At 47.5% G+C, this 14,657-nt stretch overlaps 1 long non-coding RNA gene across 2 annotated transcripts in view; it reads right to left on the bottom strand.

The window, feature by feature from the left end:
* The window catches only part of LOC138567363 (uncharacterized), a 211,424-nt gene that overhangs the window by 162,757 nt on the left and 34,010 nt on the right, over nt 1-14,657 (bottom strand). The gene's annotated exons all lie outside the window — the stretch shown is intronic.

Here is a 14,657-nt window from a genome sequence, read left to right as displayed (position 1 = left end):
TATAAGATGGGAGCAGGCTACCACCATCAAATTATAATAAAACAGTCCTAGTGGAATCTAGTCAAATAAAAATGGCATATACTAAAAACAACTTATTGCCAATCCTTACTGCTATGCTACAAAAAAGTGTGGGGTAATGTTCACAAGAAGTGAAAGAAGTGTTCACAAAATGATAAGTCAGTATGTTAAGGTTGGGGCCTCCCTTCCCAACGGTTTTAGACACAAGGTTACAGTTCCTTTTCTCAATATCAGGGACTTCTGTGCCCAAGTCTCTTTCATGCAAAGTCTCTTGCTTTAGAGGGCCTGATGGGCCATAAACAACAGAACAATAGTTCTTTCTACTAATCTTCACGTCAGACGATACTCTTCACCCTTGGATCCCCCTCAGCCGGGCTCCGTTCTTTCTCTCAACCTTAGCCTCCCTCAGTCAGACTGTCATGCATGCTGGACGCTACGCTCGTAGAACAGCTAGACCGTTCTACTCCAAATGGAGGCTATTCGATACGTTACCGGGAAAACGACGTTTACACTTTTCACGTCGCTAACTTCACGTGACTTTTGCTTCGTCACGTGAACTACGGTATCACGTATTTAAGCAGCGTAGAAACTTCACTCGCTGCTTCTGATCGTCTCTATTGGCGTCGTGTAGCTGAACCTCTGATCTACATCCTGGTATATTCCTACAGCTACTTTTGGGTCTTCGATAGCGTGTGTTCCGCCACACGCTGATTCCTGGAGCTATCCCTTCGCGTGCTTTTCCACACGCGCTCTTCGTCTGCAAGTGCGGCCGGCCCAGGCTGCGTGAATCCTGCCCGCGTGTAAAATCCACACGCGCTCTTTGTCTTCATACGCGGCTGGCCAAGGCTGCGTAAAACCTGCCCGCGTGTAACATCCACACGCGCTCTTCGTCTTCAAGTGCGGCCGGCCCAGGCTGCGTGAATCCTGCCCGCGTGTAAAGTCCACACGCGCTCTTTGTCTTCATACGCGGCTGGCCAAGGCTGCGTAAAACCTGCCCGCGTGTAACAGCCACACGCGCTCTTCGTCTTCAAGTGCGGCCGGCCCAGGCTGTGTGAATCCTGCCCGCGTGTAAAGTCCACACGCGCTCTTTGTCTTCATACGCGGCTGGCCAAGGCTGCGTAAATCCTGCCCGCGTGTAACATCCACACGCGCTCTTCGTCTTCAAGTGCGGCCGCCCCAGGCTGCGTGAATCCTGCCCGCGTGTAAAATCCACACGCGCTCTTCGTCTTCAAGTGCGGCTGGCCAAGGCTGCGCGAACCCTGCCCGCGTGTAAATCCACACGCGCACGTTGTCTTCACACGCGGCTGGCCCAGGCTGCGCGATTCCTGCCCGCGTGTAAATCCACACGCTCACGTTGTCTTCAAACACTATTTTTCTTCTAACTCCTGCATCTGTGGAATTAACAGAAGGATTGATCCCTAAGTGGGAAGGAAGCCTTTCAAGGATTATTGGAAGTGACTTTGAACTGAACTTTGGACGCTATCCTGTGGTGAATTCAACCCGTATCTAGCGTGAGCCTCGTTCCGTCCGGGATAAGTCTCCCGTACTAATTTTCCCTTCCCTGTCGTTTTGTTCTTCATTTCAAATCCATCAAGAGATTTCTGGATTGTTCTACCCAGAGATACAGGTCAGTGTGATCATTCCTGTCGTTATCTAACTCATCATACTCAGGTTGGAGCAGTTATTCATGATACTTTAATTTGTCCTAGGCTGGATTACTATACCTTACCCACGCCCTTTCCAGTGATCCATCGCTCTGCCTGTTTTATCAGTCAGAGGGTTGTATCATTTGGAAGGTCTTTGTTGACTTCACGACTATCAAGTCGGGTGAACAGGGATCCGGAAGACCCTACCTCCTGTATCCTTTTGAATATTGTATCCTTTTCGGTTGATACTTTGGTGCATTCTGACACAGGCTCAGACCAACAACTCACTGCGGACATCCCTCAGTCGGGTTCACGTGTGTCATCACAATGTTCACGGGTGTATTATTATTCACCCTAATGCGCAGGCATCCCTCAGTCGGGTTCACATTTTGCCAAAATGTTCACTTTGTTTTCTCACAATGCAGGATTCACTTCTCTTAGCTTTCTCCTGGCATCCCTCCATGGGGTTCACATTGCCATTTTAACACAGTTCAAAAAGAAAGTAATTCTAGACCGCTTAGGTTCTTCCCTTACACAAGTCCGGTGCTCAGTCCCCAGTCAGGCTTTCTCTTAAGCCCCCAGTTTGGTGTCACACAGTTCTATTATCACATAAGGTTCCCCTCCGTGGGGCTCAAACCTTTCTCAGTGGCTCTTACACCTTGGTTTCCCTCTGTCAGGCTGGAGCCGCTTGGCTTTCCACTGTTTGTGGGGTCAGAGACTTTCGAGTTTGCGAGGACTTTTATGGGAACTTCAGCCTGACTACTCTGACCATTATTCCGCCCTCATCATTCCTTTTGTACGCTTCCCTCAGCTCGAGCTGTACTGGTTTTCACATTCGCCTGAATGCCTCTTAGGACTCGTAGTTGCTTTATATTTACTCAGGTTTTCTCCTTCTCGCAGTGGAGTACTCCTCCTGCTTCGCTCCCCCATTGCAGCCACCCATACGCTTACCAGGTTTCTCTCCTCATCCGCCTTGAGACTTACTCGGCTAGCATGGCACTAGTGGGTAGCTCCCTGGGGGAGGGGGTGGTTCTGGTAGGAGGTCAAGGCCTCATTACCTGCCCCTCCTGCACCTCCTCTCACATGCCCAAGGGAAGTAAGCTTTGCGTAAACATGACCAGCAAGCTGCAGTCTGCCTTCTTTAGCCCTATGGAGGTAAGGCTCCTTAGCTGGGCTGTAGCGCCACACAGGTATCTCGCCCTTCCTCCTCTTCTGGGCACTCTCCACGTCTTCGTCTGCCCCCTCCTGTTTCTTGGTGTGCTTGGGTCTGTGGTAGGGATCCTCTGCCTGACTCAGCCTTGTGGCCTCCCTCCTCTGCTTCCAAGAGCAATGTCCTTCCCTCTCTTTGCAGGCCCCTTTTAAGCACCTTTGTGATAATAACAGGCTACAGGTGTGTGGTTAGGGTTGGGCCTGCCTGACTCTGCTTGGCCTCATTAGTGTAACAAAATGGCGGCCATCCATAGGAGTCAATGGCCCAGGGATTCCCCTGGGTAATCCTCATTCCTCCTTGTTGCTTCTTCATCGTATTTAGACGACAGATTTAATGAAGGGGATTCTGGGAAATGTAGTGAGTTGTAGATCTTGAGAGAAAGTCGATTGAATAATTATAAAAAGGTTCGGTAACACAAAAACAGGAATTATGGGGCTTTTAGTGTTTCACTGAAGAGGTGGGCAGGTTATTGTTAGAAAGTGGAGAACAGGTCTATCGTTAAGGATTAATGTGTTTTCTCCTGCCTTTTCTTAAAGGAAAGTACTGGGTAGGATGGGACTGTGGTGGTAGCTTCCTATAAAGACAGAGAGGTTGTCGGGTAGAGGTGTACCACAAAAAAGGGGATCAGGCGTCTCACCCGAGGGCGTTCCTTCTGCAGGCCCCAAGGGCCCCTTGCCCAGATGGTCCTTGCTCACTTGTCCGCCACCCAGTGTCGGGATCCAAGCAGCATGGCCCTCTCCTGGCCGCCTGAAAAAAAGGATCCCCGGGGTCTCCCAGTGAGAACACCCTCAGGTTTCTCAAACTATGCACAATGAAGGTGGGTCCTGCTTGCTGCAGCTGTCAACCTGCTGAACAGACTATTCTACGGCCAACAGCCGTGGCAGTTGTGGCTGCATCACTATCCAAAGGAAAAGACATTTCAAGGACATTGTCTAGGTATACATTTTTGTGTATGGGAAGAACACACAGGATAGGTTTATTCTTTCAATTATTTAACCCCTGATTCTTTCTCAGTTTCTGACTCCCAAGTGTGGAAAAAAGCTTGCACGCCCCCAATTCTTTTGCACTGGAGCAAATGTTGCATTACGCCAGGACTAGGGATTTGTAATATGAGCCAAAGGGTGCCTTTATATGTGAGATTGGGGTCTTTTTGGAACTCCGGCCTTGTGTTCACATTGTCTCTTGGGTCTTTTTTTTGCTTTCCCTTCGCTTCTGGTTCGCCTGTTAGCATCCTGTTGCTGCATACATGGCACGTTTGTTGCCATATCAGCGGTCAAAACCAGTCACATTTGTGTTAAGCCCTTTAAATGTATACAAGCATAAAGGGAAAGAAGCCATTATGTAAAATGTAAATATAAACCGGTTCTATTTTTTCCGGTTTTGCTGTTAAATACAGATGGATACAGAGAAAAGGGGCAGGCAAAGACTGGGACTGCGATTGTTGTCGCCGCTACCAGTAATGATGCTCTCATAGACCACAATGTGACTTTCTCTGTAACCAGCATCGGTAAGTGCCCATTTAAGCTTGCGCAAGTTCTTGATGAAACGCCCACTGTAACAGAAGCAAGTTGCAACACCCTTGGCCGTGCCTGCTGCTGCAACTGGAAACTGCCCTTCATCGGACCAGTCCTATCTGTTACTGGAAAAGTAGTGACTCCCCATACCTCTCACCTGGATCTAGTGGTCATTGTAGTGATCGCTGTGCCCGTTAATTGGACGATGAAGGGACTATCCCTTCCTGTTATTTGGGCAGTGTGAGAAGTCAGACAGAGAAGACGGACACAAAAACAGGTTAGAGTTTGACTTTACTTTATTAAAGTAAAGAAATGCCTATCCATGCCCTACCACTAATGGTGCAACTCCACCCACCTGCTCTCCCAATTCCTTCTCCCATAAGTCTCTGATGTTTCGATCTCCTCCTGCCTCCACCCTTGGATGTTTGCTCTACTACTACCACCAACTCCACTAATCCCACTATTACTGCTATCTCCCATGCTGACACTATCTCTCTCTTTCACACACCTTCAATACACTCCCCTCCCCCATTCCTATACTACAATACCTACACACCAATGATTCTCTGTCTCAAATATCTCATCTTGGCAAAGCTCTGCTGTCACCCCTCCAATGCTCCGCTCTGCTGTCCTTCCTCCACCTGATCTCATGGCCCACTCCTGCTCCATCTGCCACCTCATCCAACAAACTACACTCAGTCTCTGGTGCGTCCTGCTTTTATACTGTGAGGCAGGTGCTTTAGTGCCTTCCTCTCCTCCCCATTGGCTGCAGCGCTCACCTGACTCCTTGCACCAATCGGTGCCTACCTTTCGCTTAAGATGTGGGCTACACAGCTGGGAAATCTTTAAAAAAAAATAAAAAACGAAGCCCCTCTCTCTTTTCCAGCATGGTTTTTACAACAGTCTGTTGGGTTTCTCTGTCATGCTGCATGGCTGGAACTTCGTTTTTCTTTTGGCATGGTGAATTTGCCACTTCTCTGCAGTGCTGGATGCTGTTGGGTTGTGGTACCTGTTCAGTCTGCACGAATGGCTATATTTCAGGTTTTGTGGTTGTTTCGTTCTTGTCCCGGTTTTCCATGCTGCACAGAAGGGCATTCTGCAAGTTGTGGTTCTTAAACAGAAAAGAAAGAACGGTGGCCAGCAACTGTTTGGGGAGGCATTGAGAAATGGTATCAGAGTTTACGTTTGCGCCACATGAGGGAAAATTCTCGGGTCTAGGTACCCCACAATTTCAACTTCATCTGTCTGGGGCAGGGCTAGTTCTGACCTTTGCATTAATATGCTTTCTGCCCCATGCTCAGAAGGATCTCTCTCCCCGCCTGACCCTTTTCTGGCATGGTCATGACCCTGACCCTGTCACAACTCCAAGGAGGGAAACAGTAACAACGCACAGTGATGCAATGTATTTCCTATGCAGTAGTGTAATGTATAGATTTAACAGTCTCTGGTAAATTGGGGGAAGTCACTAAAAGGTTCAGCGCTTGGTGATGAACTCCAGGGTCCTTAGAGCAACCCTAGACACATATTACAGTCCATGTGAGTACATTACAATGTCACCTGTACGATTTCCAGTGCGGAGAACAGTGCCCCTTATGAAACAATAGGAAAAGCCATGTAAGGCTGTTTTTTTTATACAGATACAAAGAAGAAAGCAATTGACCCCAGGGAAAAACTATGGAGACCCAGGAGAGATCCAGTGGAGGGTTAGAGTCCCAGCAGCTCCATGGGCAGAACAGCACAACATGATTGAGCCCCCACTGTTATCCAATGAAGGATGCAGTACGTAGAAGTGGACCTGCATAACCCAACCATCAGTTACAGATTACCAAATGGGCCAAATAGTCACCAGCCTCAGGGACCCGCCCCAATTAGGGGCCCACGCCAACGGATCAAAATTCTATTGGTTTGATCTTGAAAGAAAATTGCGTTTTCTGCAATTGTTTGCAAAAGACAGAAATAAATTGTCAACTTAAAGAAACAAAATCCTTTAATTAAAGACCCTGTAGAGAAAATACGGCATTAATGTAATGTACTGTAAGGAACTCATGGTGGCGACAGTAAAGACAGACACAAGTGATCACAGTTCAAGGGTATTTATTGAACTTTATAATGGGTGAGATAAACGCCAAATCTAAACCTAAATCTATGATGGGAGCACACTACGACCATCAAATAATAATAATAAGGCAGTCCTAGTGGTGTCTTGTCAAATAAAAAGGGCCTATATTAAAAAACCTATTGCTTACTACTAAATTACAAAAAGAGTGTGGGATATGTTCACCAGAAAAGAAAGAAGTGTTCACAAAATAAGTTGGGATGGTATGGCTGGGTCTCCGTTCCCCACGTTTGAAGCACGGTACAAGGCGGGACTCATGAGCACAGCACACTTCTGGGCCTCGACAGCACGAGGTTCACAGTTCACGATATCAAAACCCCCTCAGAGGCTAAGTTTCTTTGCTGCAAAAGTCTCTTGCCTTAGAAGGCTTGCTGATTCAAAGTAACAAACAAACAAAAGTTCTCTGCGTGATCTTGTACCTTAGGCAACTGTTCTTTGCCCGGACTTCATAATGATTAACAAACAAAAAGTTCTTTGGGCAATTGCTCTTTGCCCCTGGCATCTCCCTCAGCTGGGCTCCGATCCTCCTTGCTAAAAACAGGCCTCCCTCCGTTGGGTTCACTACGGCCTCTCAGGTATCGCTCATAATCTTTAGGAGCCTTAATGTCTAAACAAACAAACTACAAGGTTATACTTCTGTTGATACACTGTTCTCTGGCGTATTAGTCTTCACCCCTTTTCATAGAATGGAAAACAAATAACCAAACACAAGTTCTTTGGGTGATTGCTTTTCGCCCCTGGGATCTCCCTCTGCCGGGCTCAGATCCTTCTTGTACAAACTCACTCCTGGGATCTCCATCTGTCGTGCTCAGATCCTTCTGACAAAAATGGGCCTTCCTCTGTCGGGTTCACTTTAGCCTTTCTTCAACACAGTATGTATTTCTAATACAGTTCATGTATTGCTCTGTTTTATTAGAAAGCAGGGTTTCCTTCTCTTTAGCTTTCTTCGGGCATCCCTGTCGGGTTCACACTTGCCAATTATCACAGTTCACAATCATAGTGGAAAGTGGGGTTCCCGTCCCCTTGCTGTCCTCAGGCAATGGGTTAGAGTCTTTCAAATGTACAAGGGATTTGACGTGACCCTCGTAGGACCACTCCGACGCCTCACGCTACCCTTTCCTTGGGCATTCTGGTTGCTGTAGTTTCAAAAACAGGTCCCAATCAGTCTTAGAATGAGCACCCACGTGGCGCCGGACCCCTCTGCACATGGACCTCAACTGGGCTTTCGTTAAAGTTCAAAACACACACACAAGTGACTTCTTCTTGTGTTCAAAATGTTGCTACTCATAACCTTGGGCTTAACACAGTTTGTTTTGATATCAGCTTCCTCTGACTCATCGGCTGTGCTGAAACTGTTGGCTTCTTTGTTCTCTGGTGTCAAGGATAGTACCACCGTAGCCAGCTTGCCTCTCTGCATGTATTATCAAAGCGGGAGGCTCCCATGTACCATTGGCCTCTGGTGCTCCGCCTGCCAGCTGTAACTCACAGTCTTACGATTTCCCTTCTGGAGGCTTTGCAGGTTTGAGTTTAAAAGGGCAAGGGCAACTCCCCCTTTGTCGTCATTCCAGGTCTCACTGCTTTTCTTCTCCATTTGTACTGCCGGTTTGGTGTAGCTGTCTCCTCGTGCATTCGGCCTTGCTTGAAGTGTGCTTTTGTGCTCCGCCTATTATTCCTGTGGGAAAGGTAAAGGCCCATCAGGTGTGCATGGTTATTGTCAATTCCCTGACTCTGCCTGACCTGGGTATTGGGACATGTCAGGTAAATGGCTCTGGTGTTAGTCTGTTGTCTGTCACCGTTTAAGAAAGTGATCATGCGGGAAATGGGGTTGGGGGGAGTTGAACCCTCGGTGTCCCACTTCCACTCCCGGAAGACCCCTCGCCCAGGTGATCCTCCACCACTGGTCCACCCCCAGGTACTGGATCCAATAGCGATGGCCGTGTCCTGTCCACCTGGATGACAGATCTCCGGGGACAATACCCATTAACAACTTAAAGTACATAAACCAGTGACATCAGATTCACATAAGTTTGTCTCTTAAAAGCTCATCTTCTGGTAGCGGTCAATTTGTAAACAAATCTGACGCAAACTACATATGGGTCCCTTTAGAGGATTACTGTGTTAACAAATAGACCTCTTAGCTTATTTTACACTTGACAGGCTGGAGAAGTTGCTGATTTTTTTTGTATCACCACGAAAGCTTGTATCGTGCTTGGAGCCTAGCAACAAGCGACTACATTCTTGGCATGCCTCCTTCAAAGCCAACAACTCATTCATGGCCACAATAATTTCATTCAGTCTGTCAACTGTCTATAACATTTGTGTGGTAATTTGTGTCTTACTGTAATGGGATCTGCACAGCACCCATGGCTAGGTCTAACACACATTTGCTGTAATTGTGACAATTCAGAACACTTTCTATAAGCCCACAAGGCTCAAACTGTGGTTTCATCACAATGGAATTTTGTCCCCATGTTGGTGAGATGGTTTATCCTGCATGTGAACATCTTCTAAAAGAAGTTGAAACTCAGAAAATGCTGATTCTCTGTAACCGAGCAAGGTTGATGCCCCTCTTAAAATGCAATGATCATCTTTGGGCACATGGAGAACATGACAGATGTGACAAAGTATCCTGTCTGACTCCGGGGACTGCCTGAAAGGTGACTCGGGGGTGGGTGCTATCCTAAGCCAGTCGATGTTGGGCCTACAGCAGTATGCGGAGGAATACATGGTCTCCTAGTCCCCGGTAAAGGGCAAGGGAGAGTTACATGGTTTAGGTCGATTTTACCGCGAACAAATGGTCGTAATGGCCAAAAGTTCTAAAAAATGCTACCACCAAAGATTCAAACACCAAATGTTCATACCTTTGGTGGTAGCATTGCAGGTAAGTATAATAAAAAAAAGACAGCGGGGGCTGCGGGGGTGTCCCCCGCAATGCCCCGCTCACTATACTTCACAGTATAGTGAGCTGGGGTTGCGGGGGACACCCCCGTAGTATGTGTGTTCACATGAGAAAGGTGCAAACTGTTGGTAGATCGCACCTTTCTCATGCAAACGTTCCAACCGCGGCCAAATCAGCCGCGGTCGGATCATTCGGATTCCGGTTATATTGCCCCACCAAAGGGCAGGTCTAAGAGTCCAGTCTGTTGGCTTCCTACTTGCCCATCAGGGCAGTCCAACCTCGGATGCAGAGGTGTTGGTAGGTCTGGAAAAGATCTGGAGCTATTCTAATGTTGGGACGGTCAGGACTCTGGACTAGCTAGCCTTTTCGTTGGGCTCCTGCGCTTCTATCCTGGGCTGCAACCAAGACCCGGGTCTATAGCCCCTTCAGCCCTCCCCACCCCCATAGCAACTTGGATGCTTACACCCTGACTTAAATGAATGGAAAGGCTTCGCCCTCCTCAAAAGAAAGACTCAAAAGGTAGCCCTAACCAGATACTAATCTCCAGTACTAAAAAGGAAGGCCTTCTGTGATGAATTGCCACCTGTCAAGGGTGTGAAAACCCCAGCTTTCTTGATTTTTATTAATTAATTAAATGATGTGGGTAATTGCATCTCTGAACGGGTAATCTGCTGATCAGATTCCCCTTTCATAAACTCTGTGCCAAAAACATATTGTGTACCTGTGACCTGCTGCATCAGTATCCTGATCTGCAGCCCATGCTCTACCAGTGGCACAGAGCAGGTTCAGATGTTGCAGGTGCCCATTTGACAGCTTCAGTAATAGCCAAGTCTCTGCATAGCAGGCTCACCTAACAATCCTCACAAGGAAAGGCACCCCTGTACCAAAACTATATTTATAACTAACTTATAATGATAAGTAGCCTATGATGGTGGCAGGGTAAACTCTAAATATAAGAAATGCCTGAATAAGGGCATTGTGCATGGCAGTATTCATAATCGTTGTAGCTGCATCAAATAGATATCCCACGAGTCAGCCCCTTAATCCCATATCAACTGTGGAAGAATACTGTGTATTCTCCCCAGCCATGCTGGACCTTGGCAGGAATGCAGTCTGGATGATTGCCTCTCTTTGTTCCTTTGTAATGGCAAGTAACACCCTTTCCCAGGGAAAGCCACTCCGCAGGAAGATGGCCTGGGAACAGGAATCAAAGGGCACACCCATTCAAAAAACTCTTGGCCTTACACCAACGTGCTGCATATCTAAAGGCCTTCAATCCTATTGAGAAGGGAAGGCCTCGGGTTAGTGTAGACAGGGAGAGCTCTGTACAGTTGAAGGCGGTTTCCACCATCTTGTTTCTCTCTGCCTCTCCATTCTGTCCCCTCCACGTCCCCTAGCACAAAGCACTTTGGATGTGATGTCTGAAGGGCAAAGTTCACTTATTTCAAGAACAGGGATTAGACCCTGTAAAGCAGGATAGCCTTAGTCCAATCACATGTGGACGTTTACCTTTAAAAGAAGGGGCCTCACACCACTTCTTTAAATCATCTTTTGGACTCCAACCTTTCAAGAAGATTTTGTTTGCACCCTGCTGGGAGAGCAGTCCTTTCCAGAGTCCTTGAGTTGTGTGGTGAAGACAGGTGTTCCAAGGCAGAGGTGAGCTCTGCCCCCTAATCATCCCCAGGGCCATTGGGGATGAACCTGCTGCCGGAAAAAAACCTGCCTCTCTGCCAGCAACAGCAGTACCCAGTATCTCACAGTGGTGAGGGACCCTGTTGTGTGCTAGACTCCCCTGTGTTTCGGAGCCCGAGAACAAGGACCCATTTTGTTATGGAGTTCCTGAAATGGGACTTGCATCACCCTGAGAGCCAGCAAAGCTGAGATCCTAGTGTTGGCCAATGAACGGCTTTATGACATGTTTCAAAAGCCATTCGACACATTTGAACCACCAGAACCCACCGTTGCTGCCTTTTGCACTCTCCAGATCTTCAAATTGCTCGCACAGATCCAAGAAGTCTGGGTAGGTGCTTTTGGAAAACCAAAAACTGCAAAACGTTTCCATTGACTGCTAAATACCCCCTTAGTCCATTTTTGGGCCTTAGAGTCTGGGTAGGTCACATTTATCTCATTTGCACACATTGTGGTTATTGCTTGCCTTACACCCCTGATTCATTACTCAGAGAGCTGCATCTTATTCTCTTTGCTTATTCAGAGTTCTTTCCTCAGAGGTGGGTTTTGGGTAGTGTTTTCTAGTTAGTTATTATTGTACATGGTGTGTTTAATTATATTTCTAAAACCTTGATTGGACATTCCTTTATTTAGGACTGTTCTACTGTGCTGTTTGGGTTTCTACTGAACAACAATCAGTATTACTCGCTCAGTCTCCTTCTTCTTCTTGGTAGCTTTATCATATATTTCTTCAGGTTGAGTCTTGGGTCTTATAATGCAATCAAACAGTGGCTTGGTCTTAGAGGGTTTTTGGAAGGCCTGATGTCACTGTTGGTCCCAGAGAAAGGGTTTTAGGGAGCTCCTGTGTGGAGCGGGAGTCCTTGTCCTGTGAGGAACTCAAGGTGACAACAAGTAAGACAGACGCAAGTAATCACTGTTCAAGGGTGTTTATTGAACAATAAAATTGGTATGCGGGTTGGAAAAACGCCTAATCGAAACCTAAATCTAAGATGGGGACAGGTGTCGACCATCAAATGAAAATAGGGCAGTCCTAGTGGCGTCAAGTCAAACAAAAAGGCCTATACTAAGAAAACCTTTTGCCAATTCTTTACACTAAATACAAAGAGTGCGAGGGTTAAGTTTCAAGAAAGAAAGAAGTGTTCTCAAATGATAAGTCAGGCAGCGGTAGCCTCAGTCTCCCTTCTCCACGGTTTGAGCACGGGGTAAGGTTGGAGCTTGTAGCACAGTATGGTCTTGGCTTCTACAGCACAAGACAACAGTTCCAATGGCAGTTTTCAGGACCGTCGATGGCCAAGTCTCATTTTCTCTGAAAGTCTCTTGCCTTCGGGGCCTGATGTATTTAAACAACAAAACAAAAGTTGCTTTTTAACAGATGAAAGTTCACTAGAGTAATAACGATTCACCCCTGGGTCCCCCTCTTCCAGGCTGACCCTTCTCAATTGTATTCCAAAGTTCAAATCGGGTGATGACTTCACCCCTGAGTCCCCCTATTCTGGGCTGACCTTTCATGTATTGTTTTCTACATAAAGGTTGGATGAGAGCTCTGCCCCGGGATCTCCCTCGGTCAGGTTCGGACCACTCTTGACTGTTAGTACTCGGGTGATGATGTCACTGCTGGATCTCCCTCTACCGGGCTCAGAACTTTCTTGACTGCTAGTCCTTGGGTGCTAGATCCCTCTTTCTCAATAGTATTTCTTTGCAACAGTTCAAATAGGGTGTGGGCTACACCCCCGGGTCCTTGACCAATTGTTTCTTTGCATCTCTTATTCTTTTCTCATTAAAATTTGGGTGATAGCTTAACTCCTTGGATCTCGCTTGATTGTGCTCGGACCTCTCTCGACTGCCATCAGGTTTGCTTCACAACTTGCCACTTTGCGATTCTCACTCCGCACAGTGTCTTATGGATCCTCCCCTCGACTCACCGGTTGTGATGAACCGCTTGGTTTTCGGCTTCTTTGGAGTCAAGGCCGGTACCACGGGCACGGGAGTCTCCTCTGCTCCGCCTTATCAGCATAGGCTTGTCCCATGTACCAGTGACATCTGCAGCGGGACACTTGTGCTATTGTTCACGGTCTTAGATTCTCCTCGACGAAGCTTCCGCAGGTCTGGCGTTAAAGGGGGCAAGGTTGCTTCTCTCCTTGCCCCTGCCGCTTCCCGCTGCCTTTCTCCTTCTCTTGAACTGCCGCTTAGTAGCCACCTCGTTGTGATGTCTGCTACGCTCGCCTTTCTCGCCATGTGCTTCTTTGCGCCACCTTTTTTTTATTCCTGTGGCGGAAAAGGAAGGGCCATCAAGTGTGTGTGATTAGAATTAATTGCCTGACTTTGCCTGACCTTCATGTTGGGACATGTCAGGTAAACCGCTTTATTTCCAGTCCATGAAACAATAGGCATGTCAGAAAAGGGAAGAGATAAAGGTTGTACATGTACCATAGGGTAGAAGGGGGAAAAGGAAGGATTGTGAAATAAACAAGTGGGTTTGTGAGAGTTCGGAAAATGTTAGGTTTTTCGGGGTAACCGGGAGTAGCTGGGATCGAAATATGGACAAAGGGAATTGTGCGAATCGTAGTGTTTTGTCTGATCAGGTTAACAGTGTGGAAAATAATAATCAGGGATAACAGAAGAAGGAGGATTGGAAGTATTCCATGGAGACCGGTGAAATAAGGATTCTGGGGGTTATGCTTTTTGAATGTAATGGGGTGTTGGTTCGGTACAGAGGGATCATTGGACCAGGCCAGAGAGATTGAATGAAAGGAAGCAGGGCCGATGTATGATAGACTATAAAGATAGTCCTTCTCCCTGGCTTTTGTGATACCGTGCCTCCCTTGGGTTAGTCTGTCAAGTATAACACCGGGCTTCCTCATCCGGGTAAGCCTTTCTCGCTCTTTTACCTTTAGGGTTGGAATCAGAGCGGATCCATCTTTCGTTGGCCACCTGAAGGAGAGCCTCTCAAAGGTTTGCTTCGTGAGATACCCTCGGGTATTTCACAGTTCCCAAGAGGGGAGTCTCTCCCTGTGAGGTCCCGCTTGCTGCCACCCCCAGGGGAAATATTGCATAGCAGGCTCACTTAACAATCCTCACAAGGAAAGGCTTCCCTCTCGGGAGAAGTGACTGAATATCGTGATTCATCACAGAAGTGAACCTGTTAATAATATACAGGGCCACTTTAGAATCGATGGCTGTTACTGACTTGTACTTATTTCCACCTCCTGGAGAAATGGCTGGCCTATGGAGTTCTCTTTTCCTGTCCAGGGAGGAACTTAAGACCAATAGGAAACTAGCCAGAGGAAAAAGCATCCAGCAGAGAACACAGAATGCTGGCCCGCGCCCAGATACACTGGAGGGAGGTGGTCCCCCAATGTGGGAAGGAGGACCACACAGAGGGCATGGTGGACAGAGAACAAAGCCTCTGAAAGGAAGCCGGCCGCTTCAACAAAGGCGTGGACCCCAGCCAGGAAGAGGCAGCTGAGTCAGGAAACGTGCCACACAGATCCCAGAAGTACAAATGTCCCATTGCCTGGACGCCGAGCCCTGAATAGCAGGAAGAGCCACAGACCCGAGCATGCAA

The sequence above is a fragment of the Ambystoma mexicanum genome, chromosome 2p, assembly GCF_040938575.1.
Source record: "Ambystoma mexicanum isolate Mex_15411 chromosome 2p, UKY_AmexF1_1, whole genome shotgun sequence".
Classification (NCBI taxonomy): Eukaryota; Metazoa; Chordata; class Amphibia; order Caudata; family Ambystomatidae; genus Ambystoma; species Ambystoma mexicanum.
Note: the sequence above shows the minus strand (reverse complement) of the source record. Positions and strands in the feature narration are given on the sequence as shown.